Here is a 21,221-nt window from a genome sequence, read left to right on the forward strand (position 1 = left end):
TAGAAGGAGTGAGTTCAGAGTGAAACATTTTGGGTTTGAATCCTCCCCATCCCTTCCATGTCTCCAAATTCTACCCATCTTTCAAGGCTCGGCTCAAGTTTTACATGCTTCACAAAGTATCAAATCCTCAGTCTGGCATTTAGACTCACTTTAGTCTGGCTCTCAACTACCTTTCTAGGCTTATTTCATAATATTCCCCCTCAAATACTCTCCTTTCTGGGCAAATTGGCCTGGTGTATGACATTCTGGCTTTCACCTCTGTACCTCTGCTCTGGTGGTCTGCCATGTCTGGAATGTTCTCCCTCCCTTCCTCTGCTTTGTAGGATCCCTAGCTTGCTACAAAGCACAACTTAAGGGCCACTTTTTACGTGAGGACTTTCTTGACCGTCACTGCAGTTGTTAGAACTCTCTGCATCTTGAAATTGCTTTGTATTTCCTTTCCTTTTCCTTGTCCTCCTTCTGTCCTTCCCCCAATGGAATATAAGTTCCTTGAATAAAGGAAATGTTTAGTTTTTTTCTTGGCATCCCTAATACCTAGTAGAGTGGTCTGCACATAGAAGGCATTTAACAAATGTTTCTTGAACTAAATTTATAGTACATAGATCTCTTTTTCTGAATTTCTCAGTTTCTTATTCCTTGTATTCTCATTTCGGACTTAATCATATACTTCTTTATGTTATTTTTTCGTGATAAATGAGTTGAATTCTACATGTATCATTGAAAGGTTACTATGTGTAAGGCCTTGCTAGAAGAGGGTTATGTGACACATTCACTTTTGATCTGTGAACGGAAGAGGGGAACACAAGTACTGAAGTCATAGTAATTCAAATAAGTCAAGTCAGCAAGTATTTATGTTCCGGTCATGTGGAAAAAAAAATGACTAAGACACAACTCCGGTTCTCAAGAAACAGTTCTGATGGACATTCTCAAAAAAAATTAGGAAAACAATACAAAGTGTTATCAACAGAATGTAAGCTTTATGTTCCCTGTTAATCTTTGCATATGTAGCACATTGCCTGGTCTAAAGTTGGTACATAATAAACGTTTATTCATTGTTTGATATCATTCGGTGCTAGACTGTATGGTATAGACCATAAATATGGATGTCCGAGAAGGAAGAGGTCAGTATGGGCTATGGTATAAGCCCCAAGTCTCAGCTTTTAGACCTCCATGCATCCAATATACTATTCTGGAAATTTAGTCTTTAATTTAAGGAAAATTTATCCTTTAATTCTCTCAATTTGCTTTCTGCGTCATTGTGGAAATGTAGGGAAATCCTCATCTATGTTGTTTCCTGGCCACAGAGATAATATATTAAATTCTGTGGTTGGTATCTCAATTATCTGACTCCTACTCCTACGTTCTCATGACCCCAGTGGGCTCCCACCCTTCAGCATCACCCAGGAAATCACTTCCAGTAAAGAATTAGAATCCACTCCACAAAGTTATCATCCAAAAAATGTGTCTGAGCACCTATTTTTACTATATTCTTCTCCATTCCTACCAGCGTGACATACTGATGGTTGCAGATGTAGGGGTTAGATAACGTTCCCAGTCAGGAGATCTGAACACTGAGCAGACGCAGTAGAGCTGCATTAGAGATCTTTTGGTATGCTAATGACTTCCACATTAGGTTCATACTGTGGAGAGACCTTGTGTGCGTTTCAGACTGCCTTCTGGAAAGACTTGGAAATACTCCAAGAAACGAGACACAGGACATACCTGGCTGATTGTAAATAGGCGCGCATTTTCAGCACTTATTTAATGTCTCATCAGTCTTTTGAAAACTGGTCTTCACTCCTCCCCTCAGCTTCCCATGCAACCCAGACTCCTTATGTTCTTTTCTGGTTGTCTAAGGCACATAAAAGATAGGCAGAATGAATCATCTCCAGAGAATCGTAAGATCCAGAGGGGCTTTGGAGAGTGCTGAGGCTAAGGAAACTTTGTCCTCCTCTTAGCAAGGAGGGGATGGAGTATAGATGTGAAATGAGGAATATATAACATGGAAAATATGTTAATTTATTTGACTGGACGTATTTGTTACAAGGGAGAGTTCCATGGAGGGAAGTCCTTGAGGGGTGATAGTGATGTTTTAAAAAGGCATCAATAAAACATTTACAAAAAGGAAAAACGATTTTGAAGACACTGTTTCTGAATGATAGTGTGGTCTAGTTAGAGAGTTGACCTTTGATTTAGTAAGACCTGAGTTCAAGTCTTGCCTTAGACCCCAGATTAGTAAACAGATATACCATACCCACTGAATATAGAATGGGTGTGTGTTAGACTAATGTCTGCCCAAGCCTGTTGCTTAACCACTGAGTGCCTCAGGCAGCTCCCACAGAGGATGTCATTCTACATCCTTGGAAGGAATGTCCAGGTTAGGCACTGCCCTACCAAGATGAAACCACAGATCTGAACCGAAAATTCAAACAAGAAAATCAGAGCCTATAGCACCAGTCATGCTGGAACAGCCATTAGCCCAACACACTCACACACACACACACACACACACACACACACACACTCACACTCACACATACACACACCCCTCTGTTCAGTGACTATGGTGTGTGTGTGTGTATGTGTGTGTCCATGTTGTTTATTAATGCAGGAGCACATTAAAAATATGCGAACTGTACTGATTATACAAAATACACAGCATTTCCTCCTCCCCCTCCTCCGAAGGAATGCGTATCTCATATTAGAACTATAATTAGCCCAAACTTCGCCTGAGACAAATTTAGTTTGTGGGTGGGTGAGTGAAGTGAGGTCAGGAGAGGATTGTGGATGTGGTTATGTCCTGGGCCTCCAGAGATCTAGGAGGTAAATCAAGCTACTGAGGGTCATCAGCAGGGGAGGGAGGAATCACACTTTATCTCCTATCAGTGCCCTGGGACAGAGTCTCATTTGGCCTCATGCTGAATACAATTGTGCCCAATATATAGGAATTAACTAAGGTTTATTAAGTACTTACTGTAAGATATTTATTATATAACATTATTTATCAAATAATTTAGTGTATTTACATAAAATATATTTTATATGTAAAATAAATTGATGTCGCACTTTTCTCTAAGGAGCAAAACTGCATTTATTTTAAAATACTATATAGAATATTATATTATAAATATATACATTATTAAACAAATTAACATTGTGTTTAAAATACAATTATTCTATTTTATGTTACATAAAAAATAATATGATAATATTGAACCTTTCTCTAAGGAGCACAAGGTATTTCCAAAAATCTAGGCACAAACTTCACCGTATCCCTCTGAAGTAACTAGAGGGAAGTAGCCACCATCATTTTCAGTTTCCAGATGGAGAAGAGGCCCAGAGAGGGAAAGTGATTTGCCTGAGGTCACAAAGTGAGTCAAAAGGAAGCAGGAATAGATACATGGGATGCAGATGGGAATGTGATTCTGACCTTCAGTGGCCTGCCTTGTTCCTATTTACCTTTACCCATGGGGGCATGCATAAGTTGCTTGGCTTTTCTCAAAGACTTCTGGCTGTTTGCAGTAGATGATGGATGTCTGGAAAATTCCCCTGACACTGCAGAGTTCATCCGAGAGTTCCAGCTGCATCAACACCTTTTTGATCCTGAACACGACTATCCTGGCTTGGGCAAATGGGTGAGTTCAACTTTAATTACTACCAATCATAGTTACTACTTATATAATGTTTTAAAATTTGCAGAGTACTTTCTGTACATCATCTCAGCTGAGCCTCAGAGCAAACCTGTGGAGTAGGTACTACAGTTAATATTATTCCCATTTGACAGTTGAGGAAACTAAGGTTCAGAGAGGTGAAATGATTGCCTACGGTTGTACTGCTAGTAGATATCAGAGGTAAGATTTGAAAGCAGGTCTTCCGGACTCCAAGTCCAGCACTCTCTTTACTGTCCTATCCTGTGTCTATATTTTCCAGACTCATTTATTGAAGGTGCTAAAGTAGAGCTAAATTAGAGAGGAAATTTGGGAGGGGAAGACTGTTTAGGAACAGATTTATTAAAAGCCTAGGACAGGGAAGGGCCTTGAACAATTCCTCGATGATGTCATCCTTCCTGGCAGCTTCTTGACAATTGTATAGAATTAGTAGGTAAGGGTTTAAAGTAATGTAGATGAATATTTTGTTGACTAAGCATGGATAAACATGTTACTCTCTGGAATCTGGTTCTGGGTTATTTGTGTCATTTACCATGGTGTAATACATAGAAAATAGGAAATAAGGTTTTTTAAGTATGGATATATTCTTAAAATTAAGTTAATTCAATAAGTATTAAGTCCATACTGTGTTTTTTTAAACTTTTTTCTTCGCACAGAAGAATTATAGTTAATAGAAGAAACTATGAGAAAAAAACAAAGCAAAAGAGAAAAGGGTTTGCTTCACCCTGAAGTCCAGCTCCATCGTTCCTTCTCTGGATGTGGATGGAATTTTCCATCAAGAGTCCTTTGGAGACGTTTTAGGTCGTTGTGTTGCTGAGAAGGGCTAAGTCTATCAGAAACAGTCCTTGCACACTGTGGCTGTTACTGTGTATAATGTTCTCCTGGTTCTGCTCACTTCACTCAGCATCAGTTCATGTAAATCTTTCCAAGTTTTTCTGAGGTCCCCCTGTTCATCATTTCTTATAGCACAGTAGTATTCCATTGCATTCATATACCACAATTTGTTCAGCCATTCCCCAATTGATGGGCATTCCCTCGATTTCCAGTTCTTGGCCACCACAAAAAGAGCTGCTATAAATATTTTTGTACATGTGGGCATAATGTGTTTTTGAAACAGACATTTTGTTATATAACTTTCATCTAATATGGATGGCTTCCTTTTGAGGGAGTGAGTTTCTTGTCACTGCAGGTGTTAGAGGATTTTTTCCTGGAGTTTGTTCCCACATCACTGGGTCTGGAGGGCAGGGATCCAGCTCTCAGACTCTAGTCTGGATGTATTCCCATCCAGAAGCTTGTTGTCATGTGTGGAGACACAGCTTACTCTGCCCTATGACACTTGAACCATTGGGAAAAAAACTGACAGTGTCTTAGCCCTCCATTACTAGGAGGTGGGAAGACTGCTCCTGATACCAGAATTGTTGGTTCAGCATCTGCTCCTCCCTATCTCAGTACTCAGGAGGATCAACAGGCATTATGCGAGATATATAAATCTATCTATCTATCTATCTATCTATCTATCTATCTATCTATCTATCTATCTATCTCCCTTCTACCTTTACCTCCTCCTCCATGGTATTATCATAGAATCTCAGAGTTGGAAGGGATCTCGGAAATCATCTAGTACAAGCCACAGCTGAAGGTAAATTCCTGGTACAACATACCCAAGAAGTGGTCTCACAGCTTTTGCCTGAAAACCACTAATAATGGAAAACTCATTACTTCCTTAGGCAGTCCATTCCACTTTTTGATGGTGCTAACTAACAAGCTTCTTCCCCCGATACATGAAGGCCAAATTTGTCTCCTTGCAATTTGTACTCATTGCTTATAGTTCTATCCCCCTTCAGGGCGGGGAGAGGTTTAGCAAAACAAGAAATTATAATAAATAGCTAACACTTCTATAGCACGTTAAGGGTAATGAACATCTGAGGAATGAAGGATTGGAATTCATCCTTCCCAATTCCAAGTCCAGTGTTCTCTCCACTGTGGCACTTAGTGGTCTAATCCTTCTTCCACATGACAACTCTTTGGATACTTGAAGTCAATGATCATATTTATCTTCCATTTTCTCTTCCCCAGGTTAAACATCCCTAGTTCTTCCAACCAATCTTCATGTGACATGAGCTCAAGACTCTTCACCATCCTGGTTATCTTCCTGTGGATATTTTCCCACATATCAAAGTGCTTCCTAAAATATGACTCCCAGAAGGGAACACAATACTCCAGATGTGGCCAGACAGAGTGGAATATAGTAATATTACTTCCCTCATCCTTGTCATTATTCTTCTCTTAATGCAGGCTAGGATTGCCTTAGCTTTCTTGCCTGCTATATCTCATTTTTGACTCATTGAACTTTTGGTCCATTAAACTACCTAGATCATTTGCAGATGACACTCTCCTCTATCTTACATTTTAGAAGTTGATTTTATGAACCCAATTGCAAGGCTTTATATTTACCTATATTATATTTAATGTTATTACATTTGCCATTCTCTCTATTAGAGACTAGGTGGACCCTATCTGCCATCATTGTAGGACTCTGGAGAGTGATTGCATCTACTCCTCTTGGTTGCTTCAATTATCAGCCTTATGCTGATGGTTTCTTAATGAAATTTATGTATCTAACCCTAATGCCTAAATTCCACTCTGACCCTGATAGCTGCCTGCTTGATGTCACCTAGCTTTCCTAATGGCATCTCAAACTCGGGATTTCCAAAACAGAATTGATCATTTTGATCCTTGTTCTTGACCTGTTTCCAAACTTCTCTGTTTCTGTTGAGGACATTGTCATTCCCCAAGTCACCCAGGTGTCATCTTAGACTTATTCTTGTCTTTCACCAATCTTATCAGTCACCAAACTTGTCAATATTCCCTCTACATCATCTCTCATATCCTTCTCCTTCTCTTTACTCAAATAGCCACTACCTTAGTTCAGACCCTTAGCATCTCTTAGCTGGACTATTATATTAGCATCCTAACTGGTCCTAACATTGATTTCATCCTCACCTCTCTTCAATTCATTCTTCACACAGCGGGAAAAACAATTTTCTGCAGACACAGGTACACCTTTCCCTCAACGCCAATTCTGCTCCAAAATCCTTGGTGACACTGCATTGACTATAAGATGAATTATAAACTCCTCATCCTAGCATTTAAAGCCCTTTAAAATCTTGAGTCAACCTACCTTTCCTGAATTATTTCATATCACCTACTTTTGTTACAACTTAGGCAGCTAGATGGTGCAGTGGATAAAGTGCTAGAGCTGGAGTATGGAAGACCTGAATTCAAATGTGATCTTGCACATTTATTAGCTATGTGACTCTGAACAAGCCACTTAACTTCTGCCAGCCTCAGTTTCCTCAGCTGTAAAATGGATTTAACAATAGCACCTACCTCCCAGGATTCTTGTAAGCTCAAATGAGCTGTTTATAAAGTACCTAGCACAGTGCCTGGCACATATTAGATGTTTAATAAATGCATTTTTCATTCTCTCCTTCCTTAATTGTCCTACTGTTCCCCTCAGTCAGCATTCCATGAGGACTTGTGTTCAAAACTGAACTCTGCTACTTACTACCTGTGTGACTTTGGGTGAGTCATTTAACTTTGAACTTCAATTTCCTCATCTGTAAAAGGAGGGAGTTGGACTAAATGGCCTCTTAAATTCTCTTCTAGCTCTAAATCCATGGATTTTATGGTCCAATGCCTTGTGATTCCCAAGTCCAGAGCTCTTTCTACTATACTACAATGCTTCTTTAGCTTGGATGTGAGCTGTGTCTTGAGTATAGGTAGGATTTGGAAAAAAGTGGTAGGAGAGAATTCAGAAAGGAAAGAGTATAATCAGGGTAATTAGCTTAATTAAAATGGAGCATTTATATTTGGGAGAGGTGGGAAATAAATTTGGATTGGTAGGTCGGGATTAAATTATGGAAGATCTTTAAAAAGCATCATAGAAATATCTATTTGGAACTGTAATACATCTTAAAGTCATCTAGTCTGGATCCCCTAATTTTTCAGATGAGGAAACTGCAGCCCAGAGATGTGAAGTGACTTGCCTAAGGTTACCCACTTAACAAATGACAGAGGTGGAATTTGAAACCAGGGGTTCTGACTCCAAATCCAGTATTCTAGGAATTTAGACTTGATGTGAAAGAAAAACAAAGAAACATTGTAGGCTCTTGAAGAAGAGACTGATATAATACAAGTGCTCTTTATTAAGATCAGTCTGGCAGCTAATGTCAGCTAGGAGGCAATTTTAAAATCATAGACAAACCACAGAATCTCAGTTGGAAGAGACCTCATAAATCATTGACTATGACACATTTAGTCTTGTGTCCAAGAACCTACTCTATAGCACTCCCAATATGCGAATTTCAAAGCTTCACTTGAAGATGTCTCTTGACCAAGAACATACAATCTTCCAAGGACATTTATTCTATTTGTGGACAGCTCTTTTATATGCAGTCAAAATCTGTCTCGATAATTCTAAACGTTGCTACCTAAGTTCAAGCAGAAAAAGTTTATTTCCTTTTTTTATGATAGTCCAAGTTCTTGAAGACAGTGATTATGTCTTTCTTGGTATGTCAATTGATACAAGAATTTTTTTTGTAATTAAAAAATTTTTTTGCGATATTTTACTATAATTTCTCCTATCTGCGCATATGCTCAAAGAACTCACAATCTAATGGGAAGCTCCACCGTCAGTGTGAGGCAGAACCTGTTTTACACATCTGAATATTGAAGCTCAAAGGTTAAATGATCATCTCCCCAATCTGCTATGGTAGTGGTGGTCCTACGCCATCTTTAATCCTTCCCTTTCTTCCAGGATAGCTTCAGAAAAGCCCTATGCCATCATAGGTATACAATGAGCAGGGTCTAAGGTGATGGCAATGGAAATAGAAATAAGGGGAGGAAAGGAAAGACATTGACAAAGGAATTAACAAGACAGAAAATGGAAAAGAAAATTGAATAAAGGAGATGGAGGGTGGGGAAGAAGAATTGGTAGCTTAAGAAAAAAATAGGTCTTCACTTGGCACTGGGGAGTATATAAGGGAGATATGAGAGGGATAAAAAAAGATTACTTAGCAGAACCAAGGGCTGGATCAAAGTGGAAGTCGTTTCTTTACTCTTTAAAGGTTTGGTTTCACTTAGTTTTACATTTTCTGTGTGGTCCAGGAATAGGAGTAGAAAAGAACAGAGGCTGGGGATGGAAAAGATTAGGCAATGGCCCATTGAGTTTGGAGGAAGGAGTCCAAGTGCTTTAGAGGGCAATACTGAAGTAGTTGACCTTGGGAAGTTGAGAGCGAATCTAGAACAGTTAGAAGGGAACCAATGATCTGGGTGGGAGCAGGAAGTACTAAGTCAAGGCAGAGAATAAGTTTAGTGGGTGTAGGGAAGTAGGAGAGATGGAAGACATCATCTTTCCTTCTTTCTAGATTTGGCTCATCTTTTTCAGAAAGCCTTTCTAGATTATCTTCAGTCATTCTAATAACCACCCAGCCTGTAGTTCACATCCTTGAATAATTAGCACATATGTGTAGTATATCTGTTTCTGTCACTTGTTTTCTATGTATGTATCAGAGCCAAAGACTAGAACTTGGATTCCCTATAAGAGGGAAGAACTATTAGTAAATCCACTACTTTAGGTCATGTTTAGAAGTTTCTTATCAACTGTGATCATTTGTTTAAACTTAGCTTTCCTTAGTTTATTGCCTTATTAGTAACTGGTAGGTACTAAGAGTTAATTTGCTTGAAATTCACAAGTATGTGTGATGTTTTTTTTAGTAGGGTCCCACCATCTCCAGTCAGTGTTTTCACAGATTTAGAGTTCTCAAGAAAGCATAATTTCTTGTTTCTTGTGCAGTCCTACTAAGGACAATGATATAAATGTATATTACATATACATACACACATACACACACACACACACGCGTATATATACACAACACACACTACACATACATTAATTGACTTGCTTATGTCTCAGAGGTATGATTGAAACCTACATATCTACATATTCTCATTATCTCTCTCTCTCTGTCTCTTTCTCTCTCTCTCTTTCCACACACACACACACACACACACACACACACACACACACACACACACCGTTAACATATCAATCAATCAGTGAGCTCGGCAACTCTCTCAGACAGCTGTGTTAGAGATGAGTTAAATCAGTGGAAGGAGTTTCCACACTGATACTTCTTCATACCAATTGAAATCATAAGTCCAATATGTACATTGTGATTATTTCTATAATAACTTACTATTTTTAGTTCTTTATTAAAGATTATTATTTATATAGTTGTTTAGAATGTGCAAAACACTGCATATATTATGTCATTTGAGTCACATGACAACCCTCTGAAAGTATGGCAGGCATTAAAACAGATTAGGAGACCAAATTTCAGAGAAATTAAGTGCTTTGCCAATAGTCAATGCCCAATCAGTAAGTGTAAAATCAGGACTGGAACTTAGGTCCTTGCTTGCTTTTAAGTCCACTACTCTCCACTGAATCTCTAAGTTAAACATGAATGTCTGTCTTGTCCCTTCCATTAGATTAAAGGCACAGACTATTCATTCTCCTTTGTAGTTTTCCACAGTGTTCAATATATAGTAGGCATCCAATAAATATTGACCAAAGAACTTTAAAACCTGAATGCATTCCTATGTCTTTTCATTACTTGTGCTTCACTAATATCTCCTGGGAGGTGGTCATGCCTACAAGAGGGAAGAGTTGTTTTGCAAGAAATGAACACCCAATACACTCTGATGCTAAGTAACTTACACCTGAACTCAATGACTGGTCCCTGCAAATTTCACTCTTCTTCCCCTCTGTATCCTTGAACTTCAATGTTACTCTCTCAGGAAAACAGTTTCTGACCTAGGAAGACAAGTGTTTCCCCTTTCTAAGCATGCATCAGTATTCTTGATCAGCACCTTGGATGACTCTAGAACATTTTCAGTAAACAAAGCAAACTCAACTGGGTGAACACAATAGATGAGTTGGATAGGGACAGTCTCCTTTGTGTGGTGCTGCAAACATAAGTTACCAATAAAGTCACTGCACTGTCTTTGGTTTAACTTCTCCAAATGGCCATTACTCCCTTACCTACAGCTATGTTTAGTTATTTCTGAGTTCATGGAATGGCTGGGTGACTTCCCCCCAAACCTAGTCTCTCAACCCCTAGTCTCTCAATTTATACAGTCAGTATTTAAAACTACCAGGATTTAGTTGCTCCCAACCTAAGACTTTCGTGCCATTGTACCTAACTCTTGGTAATGGACATACCCTTGCCATGACCCTGTCTGCACTTGGTTTCTCCACACTGTGTACAATTCCATTTGATAAATCTAGCAGATCATTAATCCTGGGAAAGTAGCTCTTTGCAAGGTGGTACCAAGCTTGAGATTGAATCACTCATCCCTCAGTTGATCATGTTTGATCAAGTCAAGACCGAATGATCATTTGTGATGATGTTGAAGGTTTAACATTTCAGTTTAGAATTTAACTAAATGCCTTTTGACAGCAGTGCTCTGAACTGTTAGAGGAAGGTGTTCCTAAGGAAAATCTTCCAGAACTAGAAGGCTCACTTACTGAAAAATACATTATAAGGCAGCTAAGAGAGTGACTGCAAGACACCATGATGTCCTGTGGTATTTGCTCTCAGTGGAAATAAACTTACTGCCTTTTGCCTGTTCCAGCATCCCATAATTACATGGCTGATGGAGATTCCCTCTTGTAGAGGGGTTTGAAATCTGAGAATCCCTGAATTTTAAAAATAGTTTGGATAACTGTGTTTCAGTATAATCACTTTCCTTTTTTAACCCTATGTGTCTCTTGCATTTAAGACATTCTTCTGAGAAAGTTTCACCAGAATGACAAAGGAATCCATGACATAAACAAATTAAGAACTTGGTTTAGAACCCCTGCTCTAGTTAAGTATCCCCTAAAGTGGGTTCTTTGTCATCTGTGCACATTCACCTCTGCTGAAGCACACTAGATGTCTAAGCTCTTCAGTGATGGATAGGAAGCCTCTGTTAGAGTCTGGAACCTGCCACCTCCATTGAAAGCAGCCTGGCTTAACCTGAGGGACTTTGGCTCCTGGAGAGGTGGATTGTTTATTAGCTTTCATTTTCTCTTGTCTGTCTGTTCAATCTATCTCTGACCGTTCCATTGCCTACAAAACAGTCAAAGTAAGGGTTGCCTAGGTCCACCTTAGTTTCTCTTGAAGCTTAGAATGGAAGCAGAGCCTGAACATATCCTGATGACCTGGGATGAATGAGAGAGTGATATTTGGGAAAGAACTAACAGGCAAAGTGAATTATAGAAGATCAGAATGGTAGGACCATAGCTGTTGAGTTTGGAGGGACATCAGAGGTTATCTGATCCTACTCCCTTACCTTACAGATAAGAAAACCAAGGTTAAATGACTTGCCCAAGGTCACAAGTGTCAAAGCAGGGACTGTCGTTTTTGGTAATAAAAATTTCATGGAACAAGGTAGTTTCAGGAAATGCTGCTGAAGAGAAAAACCAAAATATGTTTTACTTTATCATATTCTATGATATTAGAGTTTAGTTAAGCCCTATTCCACTCCATCCAATCCCTTTCTGTTCTAATAAATCTTTTCCTGCTCCATTTCATTTCATTCCATTCCTTCCATCCCATTCCATTTATTCAGCAAATTTGATTGGTACCCCATCTTGCTGTGTCAGCTATCAAGTTGGTTCCACACCCACTCATGATCAATGAATTTAATATTGTGCCACAGACCAAACAAGTCCCACTCTGCTTTGAGTAGTGAGGAATAAAAATGCTCATGTTGAGGTGGCATTCTGCCTGGTGGTGTTAACACTAGTGCCACTCTGGGAATTGGGAATAACATACATCCATGGAAAAGATAACCTTCAGGCAGCAAAAGTAAAGACCCAGAGTGTGATAGACTTTTTCCTAGATGGAACAACCTACATGTCTGCCTTTTCTCTCTTCAAGTATTAAATTGAGCTGTTCCCCAAGAAAGCCGACAAGTGTGATTGCAGCCAGAAACGTCCCTCTTTGGCAGATGGAGGGGCTCTTTGACTTTCCTTCCCTGGCACAGCCTTCATGCATAGTTGAGGTTGGGCAAGAGATATGGATTGTGAATCAGGGAGATTTTAATGAACATGAAAAATACAAAGCTCATTCTTGGCACTTGTCATTTTTGTCTCCACATCTATGATTTTCTAAAAAAAAATTGTTGTACTCAAACAACTCAAAAGGAATAAGTTGGTACTTCATCAAAACTTTATGCTGCTCTTCCTTTATCACAGTTAAGGAAGCTTATTTAGAGTAAGATCAATCACCTCATTTATACTTGATTTTCCCTTCATTAAAAAACCAAACTAACCCAAACAACAACCAGCACAAACACCCCCATTCTCCTTCTCCCGTCCCACTCACAGGTTAAGTTTTCTGTCTTCTATAATCATAATCGAGAGAAAAATCTGTTGAGCATGTGTCCTATATTCTTGAGCTTAGTTGACTCCACTGTGTGTTTGAAATATAGCAGTATGTGGAAACACTTATACAAACTGTGGTAACAGAGCTTTTTTCCTCTCAACATAGCTTTCCTTTCTGCCAAGAAGTTTTTTTTTGGCAGTTTTTAAAAGGTTCACTCTATTAAAAATGTTATGGACCAAATGGTTTTCTTAGCATCTTTACTGGGGGCACTAACTTAAAACTACAGATGGATTGGTTGCAGAAGCCATGATGTTGAATTTATTTACTTGGAGAATTGTTACAAATAATCAAACACTACACCCCTGGAGCATTTAGTTTATGCAGTTTGTTAAAAGGGAGTGAGATACCATTCTCCTCCTCTCCCCCTCCTTGCCCCCTCGATGGCTGGTTTCTACCATAGCCATTTCATGGGGCGGTACTAGATCTGTGCTAGGTTGGTTTCTAGTGCTTGTATTTTAAAATGTATTTTCCTCTTTATGTGATTGTTGATGACACTAGTGGGCCCCTGGGCACTCCAAAGGACTTTATTAAAAGCTGAAAAACCACTAACTTTTCTCTTGTGGTTTATCTTTCTGACACGACATTCTTTTCATCTAGTTCTGTTTCCAAAATATGTGTATGCAAATGTCCACAGGAAACACAGAGTATTGCTTTTAAAATAGACATTCACCAAATTTGATCCATACTGCTACATTTGTTTCTTCTCTCCTCCCTTCCCCCTCTCTAGAACAAGAAGCTTCTTTTCGAAAAGATGAAAGGTGGACAGAGACAGAGAAGGAGGGTAACTTACAGTCTTGACTATTTTTCTATGTTATGTTATCTGAAGAGGGTTGTTGACAAATGCTGAGACCTCAGGTTGTTCTGAAGCAACTTTAGAGTCTCATCATAAGCATTTATGAAAAATTAGGAGAGTGGTCCAGCATAAAGAGGGACCTTGCTTTGAAACTACATCCCCAGCTCTCTGATAGGCTGCTGAGACTTTGGACTACAGTATTAAAAACTCATAGCTACTATAGTTTCAATTCTTTGAAAACTCATTAAGTGCTTACTCTGTTCCTAATTTTGTGCTAGGTACTGTGGGAGATCCCAGAGAAGCCACTAAAATGAGCTCTGCCCACAAACCTTTGATAGGGCCCAACTATTTGTTTTTCTGTATGTCTCCATGTACTAAGCTTGCATGCAGCCTGGTTGAGGAGACAGCTTACATATATGAAACACTTACTAAGTGATACAATAAAGTCAAGGGCTAAATTCCATGGTTCAAACAATAATTTATAGAAGCATTTTGTTAGAGAAGCTAAATTCAGCCATTTCCTCATACAGTTTGCCTAGACATATTCTTGTCCTTTTCCTGGCCAGATTATGCCAAATTTTCTAACTTAGCTATGTTCGTTTGCCACATGTCACATGTATCTGTTTGGAGATTTCAACACTATTTCCTCACCCTAGTCATCCAACACGGACTCAACTGTTTACGGTGTTCTTTGACTATTACGACATTTTCTTGAAGGGAACTGAATGGACTTGAGCTTTTAATGAATTGTTTTTAAGCACTGACGCTCACAAGTTGAACATATGAAGCCTTGCTATCCCACCAACACTCCACCCTTAGAGTTTACAGTTTTATCTCTTACTCCTTCCAATCTGATGAAAATATGGCTGTTACCAAGTCAACACCTATTTTGTGTTGAATTTTAAAAAAAAACAAACCAAGGACAACAGCACAAGCTTTTCACATGAAGACTGTTAACACAGAAAAAACAAAAACAAATAGTTTGGCCCTATCAGAGATTAGGGAATTAGACGATAATAGTTGCAAATTGTTCTGAATAATATTCTCCAATCTATTTCCTTACTGCTGATGAGTTTTCCTTTTTCTGGCCTTAGAGTTATATAGGCTGTCCAGAAACATCATTTATCCCTATAGCTCCATGTCACAAAGCTCCAAGCTTCTGCCCCAGTCTGAGAAAGAACAGATATACCCAAAGCAGGATTTATAAGAGAGACTCATAAGGTATCGAAAGGATAGAAAAATACCTTATTTGGCAGAGTTAAATTACCCGGTTTAGGAGTCTTTGCCACTTGAGAATTGCCATTTGCAATCTTATAGTTGGAGGAGGAAAAGGGCCTGAGGGAGTAGTGACCGTGGAGGAACATGCAGAGTTCCAGGTCCCTACATCCTTATAAGTATGCTAATAAATGGCCATTATATGGAGATTGACCAAGAAGTAGCCCATGATTTCCATTTCCTCTATTCTTCAAGGTGCATAAATAACATCTGCAGTAAATTCAGCAAAGAGCCTTAGTTTTTGTCCACTCCCTATTCCACCATCCCTCTGTCCTTTCTTAGGGAATGTCAGTGGGTAACTACTTAGGTCTTATCCTTAGGGAACCTAGATACCAAAATTTTGGAACTTTGGCCAGGCTTTATATTTTAGCCTCAACTTCCTTCACATGGAAAAGGCCTAGAATTTATGTCCAGGAATGTCAATGTGACCCAGTGGTATCAAGTACTGTCTGTTCTCCTGGAGCATACAAAGATCATGTCCTCAAGCCAGAAGTATTGGGTCTCAATCCTCTTGAGTAACAGAAGTTGCCTTCCCTATAATCAGTATTCAGATGGACTTCACAGTTTGATTGAGAGACCTTAACCATCTCATTAAGTTCATGATTCAGAAAGAAGAAATTCTGGACTAGTTTAAAAGCAACACTTCTCCCAAAGAAGCTTAGCATAGGTTGTAGCTTTCCAGACAAAAAAAAAATCAAGAGCAGAGATCCAATTCTTATTTTTGTTCCAGACAAAAGAAAGACAAAGAAAAGAAAATGAAGACCTGAGTGCTAGATCTGGCTCCATTAACTATATAAACCGCATGATCTAGGCTGAATCAAACTTCCCTGTGTCTCAATCCTTTTAATTGTGAATTGGGTTAAATTCTTGTCCCACCTTACTTCTTGGCTCAGTGACAATATGATATGAAAGTGCCTTTATTTCTTTAGAAGAAAGGTGCTAGATAATAAACAGAATTATGGACTGATTGTTCTTCTAAGTTAGAACAGACTATTAAGGATTATCCATCAATTGCCTGTCTATCCCCAAATTTAAAATTTATATTTTTGAATTTCAGTGCTTTTGTGTTTTCAAAGAATTATAGTGACCAATTATGGTTTCCAGAGAGTAAGAGTGAGGCAAATTTAAACCCTGCCTCAGGTACTTAGTAGCTATGGGACCCTGGGAAAGTCACTTAATCAGTGTCAGCCAAAGTTCTCGGCACATAATAGGTGCTTGATAAATGCATGTTGCCTCACCTCAGTTTCCTTGCTTGTAAAATAGGGATAGCAAATAGTTCCTACCTCACAGGGTTCTTGTGAGATTGAAATGAGATAAGATATACAGCACTTTGCAACCTCAAAGTGCTACATAAATGCTAGTTACTTTTAGTATTTTTTTTTTCACATCTCTTCTTTCATGCTAACCCTGTGAGTCTTGGAGGGAAACAAGCTATTATTCTCATTTTACAGGTAAAAAAGTTGAATCCCAGGGAGACTGAGCAGCTATTACAGAGGCATATCTGAGAGAGTGGCAGTGCTCACACATCATAAAAATAATAAAAAAGTTGACATTTATAGAGCACTCCTAGGTTTTACCAAGTGCTTTCCCTACATTATCTTACGTGAGCCTCATAGCAGACCTGTGAAGGAGATGTTATTATTATCCCCATTATATAGATGAGGAAAGTGAGAGATTAAGTCACTTGCTTGTGGTCACATAGCTGGTGAATCCTGCTCTTCCCCATTTCGAATCCTCTGTGTGCTACTACCCGTTGTGGTATGCTGTCTCTTACAGTGTGATACTGCTTTCCCAGCCTATGTCTGCTAGTCTATTTGCTGGGTCATAAAAGCTAGTTTTAATAGGGAACTGAAAAATTCTCACAAATGGAGGTACTGAATTGCAGTGGAACTATTTGGGTGGTTTAAAAAACATTCAAATAAATTCTCTTTTCTTTTTCTTTCCCTTCCTGTTATTTTTCCTGTTTCCAGCCTTCACCACCTTTCCCTCCCTTGCCCCTCAATATGGCACTTCCTGGGTCTGGGTAGATGGTGAAACATTCAAATGTCACATAAAAACCCATTGCCAGTGGTAATCTCCCTAAACTTCCATCTTAGTCCAAAGTGCTGCATATGGTTTAGATGAGACTTTATGTGATCATCCAAAGCCAACCAAACATTCAGATTTTCACTTGTAAAACACTTTTCAGTCAACCCTTAAATGTCTTACTCACTGTTCAGTCTTTACACATATTCAATTAATATTGGAGAACTCCCCTTTATTTAGTCTAAAAAGTATTTAAATTCACCTAGCAAGAAGATTTCCCAGAAAATGACTTAAAAAAAAAAACCCATATCACCCTTCACACAGGAATTTCCACAAATTTCAACCAGGTTGGATGGTTTCACTTCTGAGCCTGTTTCTTAACTTGCTTTGAAGTAGAGCCCCAATAAGAAAGGATACAGTGTTAGCAGGAGAGCTTGAAAACCTTCCCACGATTGAGTCATTTAGCTGTCAGATGCAAAAACTGATCCCCCAATCTAGTATTCAGGGGAGCATGCTTAGTTAAGTGCTCTAAGGGAGCATAGCACCTCCAGATGAAGCTTTGAGAATGGAAATGTGGTTTTTTGACCCACAAGGAGCCCCATCTGGACACAAAGCCCCTGCAAAATGTTGCCTCAGTGAGTCTGTTTCACATGTAACTGAATTACTAATCATTCTGGAATCATAAAATCCCAAAGTCCCTTTCTTATTTTTGTTGGGTCATTGGAAAGACTCTTCAATAAACAAATATCTTCAAAAGCTTTTGCAACAATTTTACTTCCTGCTAAAGACTATCCTGCAAGGCTCCAATTGCTTGCTCCAACTCCAAATGCTACAAAATAGATGTGAGTTGGAGCAGCAATGGACAAACTTTTGACTCATTCCACATGCCACCAGAGGGAAGAGTGTTACACACTGTAGAGGCCAGCACTGGATATACAGGCTTTTCCCAAAGTGTATAGCTTTTTAATTTGACCAGCTGGATATGTGTGAGTACTAGAGACTCCCACAATGCCTCTCTACTTCACTACTGTTTAGTACTTGAATAGAAAAAAAATCACTTATGCAATGAAAAAAGTCTTTTCAATAGCTTTTGAATTTCAGTTTCACTTCTGGTGTGCTTATAAATCTTCAGAGCTATTTTTTAAATTTTATTTTATTTTTCATTTTTAACAGTTCATATCACATAAAACAATTCCAACTTTTGGTGAGGTGATGCTTCTTTTTAAAGCATTTACAATATAGATCACAAAAGAATTTTTTTAAAACATTAACCAACTGAGACACAAATAATATTTAAGTTGCTAACTTCACAAGCTCTTGACCTAATTGTCTCCACAGTATTACTAAGAATGAAAGGACCCTAACTTATTGTTGTTGGTCTAAAGTCCTAAGCCTAATAGCTTAATTTTAGACTTAACCTCGGATGTTTTCCTACCAACAATCTATAATTGAATAGATCTGGTATTAAACTCACAAACCTTTTGACTCTAGGAAATTGCCACTAAGAGTAGGAACATTTCAGGGAACCAATATCTCCCCAACTTCATGTCAGTTCCAGGTAGGAGTGGATTGCCAACTTGCATTCAGTCAGGCTTAAAGTCGGCCAGGTGTCAGTGGGGAAATTGAGTCAGGAGAATTCTACCTCAGCCCAGGCTGAACAGCCGCTCTCCCACCATTCCCATGAGATCACCTTTTTCAGTTCATACCAGCATCTCACAGGCTCACTGGCATCATGGATTGGAGGCTCAGACCACTTTTCTTGCTATCCATACCTGGAGTTAGACTCAGAAGAACATTCATTTAATAGTCCCACAGAGCTATTTTTTTTCTAGTAAAGTATTTGATAAACCAAAAAAAATTAAAACCACCCACAGGAACATAGCATGAGAATTTTCCTGTATATAAGGATCAATAGCTAGGTTATTGGAAGGCTTATTCACTCAAGCACTCATATTTGCACAGATAAAGCATGCCAGATTATGGTGAGGGAGGGAGGGAGGTTGGTTGTTAGCTATCCTACAGGTTTAAGTTAGAAGCATAGATTCTAGTTAGCACCCTGAAATAATATTTCACTCAATAGAATCCTTCAGTAATGCCCATCACAAAGTGGTCCAGTTTATAGGGCATATCATAATACATTGCTTCCATGTGTTTTCCTGTGTTATGCATAACTGATCCTTTTTTACATCACTAAACTATGTATTTTTCAGAATGTGAACCCCTATCTGCAAGGCAGGGACTGGACAACGTGGTGGCAAAGAAGTCTGTGCCTCATTTTTCTGACGAGGACAAGGATGATGAGTAAAATGAAGAAGGTTAAAGAAAACAGATGCAGCCCATTAGATCACAATATTGCTTACGTGTATTGACTATTAAAACCCTAGTGAATGGCAGCATGTTTATTGTTTATGTAATTATGGATGAAAAGCAGCTGTATTTATGACATCGTGTTGTCATAGATAAAGAAAAGATGGCTCTGCTTTCTGTTAAATTACGGTAATAGGAGCTTTTGGGTTATTTTGTTTCAGGCCTGGAGTGAGCTTGAAAATTAAAGTGATTTTGATAGCTAGTGTATACGTCTTCAGTCATAAAAAGCAAGACCATAAAATTTACTCTTTCGTTGTAGTTTAAATGGTATTTGGGGCTCTAGTTTGATACCTATTACTGTGATTTTGATTGCTTAGTTCACCAAGCCCTTGGGCATTGTTATACCCCAATAAATATTATTTTACTCATGATGAGTAGCTGATGCTTTCCACTTGGCTCTGTCTTTATAAGTAGGTCTAGAGATGACCATGTTTATAAGGATCTTTAAAAATACACTTGGTAAGTAGACTCACTTGATCTGTATCTTGGCTGTTCATTGACTTCATATACCAAGCTGCAAAGGTTTCCCCTTGCCCAGATGGCTGAAGAGATGTGCAACTTGCCTTCAGTTTAAACATCAGAAGTTTACAAACTGATTTGCACAAACACATTAGAGATGAAAGTAACTTGGTGAGCTTATGGCAACACTTCTGTATGTATTTCATTCAAGGTAGACCTGTTCCCTGATTCATCATCTATAAAATGGGAGTTGGCCTTCTCATCAGTTTTGACCAAATAGGAAGGCTGATGATAAAGTAAAATCCTTCAGCTTAAAAGTTCATGGTAGAAAAGATAAGAGAAAATGCAATGCAGTATGAGTTATACTCTATTTTATGAGAGCTGAATACAAAGAGTTCAGAAAAAAGGATACACAGAGTGAATGATTTAAATGATTTAAAATTCTCCAGTGGAAGTATATGCAAGAGAGAGATAATTTTTTCAATAATGAAATTCTTGGGTTTGATTTCCAGGAAAATTATTGCACACACTAGTAAAGGAATATTTATGAGAACATAGAAAAGAAAGAGAAGTGATCACCAAGAACCAATGTTGGTTTATCAAGAGCAAGTGATGTCAGATTCACCATATTCCATTTTTTAACGTGATTAATATGCTAGTAAACCAATGTCAGAGGCAAAAAATATTTGGAATTAAGGCTTTTGATGTAATTTATCATGATTTTTTGGGGGGAATAGATAGTGATATGGGCTTTATACTCAGGTAGATTTGAAAGTGGGTAAATGATAAGACTGGAAAAAATGGGAATTAATGGGTCAATGTTAACTTGGAGGGAAGTTTCTAGTAGAATGCTGTAGGTCTAGTGACCTACACTTGATCCTGTGCAGGTCACCATTTTTATGAGACTTGGATGAAGGCAAATGCGGCATACTTATTGGATTCAGCTAATATCTGGGATGATGGAATACAAAAGTATCAATTGGATCCAAATAGAGTCCCAAAAGGTCTCAATGAAAAGTACAAATCTAATATATTTAAGTCGAAGAGGGATCAATAAAAAATCCTATACTTGGACTAAAAATATTGGTGTGAGAACACCTGAGTTCCAATTCCATTTTTGTCAACTAATATTTTTAT

At 38.5% G+C, this 21,221-nt stretch overlaps 1 pseudogene; it reads left to right on the forward strand.

The window, feature by feature from the left end:
- The window catches only part of LOC140513793 (uncharacterized), a 66,343-nt pseudogene extending 46,347 nt beyond the window's left edge, over nucleotides 1-19,996 (forward strand).
- The last annotated feature ends 1,225 nt before the right edge of the window (nucleotides 19,997-21,221 follow it).

The sequence above is a fragment of the Notamacropus eugenii genome, chromosome 7, assembly GCF_028372415.1.
Source record: "Notamacropus eugenii isolate mMacEug1 chromosome 7, mMacEug1.pri_v2, whole genome shotgun sequence".
NCBI classification, from domain to species: Eukaryota; Metazoa; Chordata; class Mammalia; order Diprotodontia; family Macropodidae; genus Notamacropus; species Notamacropus eugenii.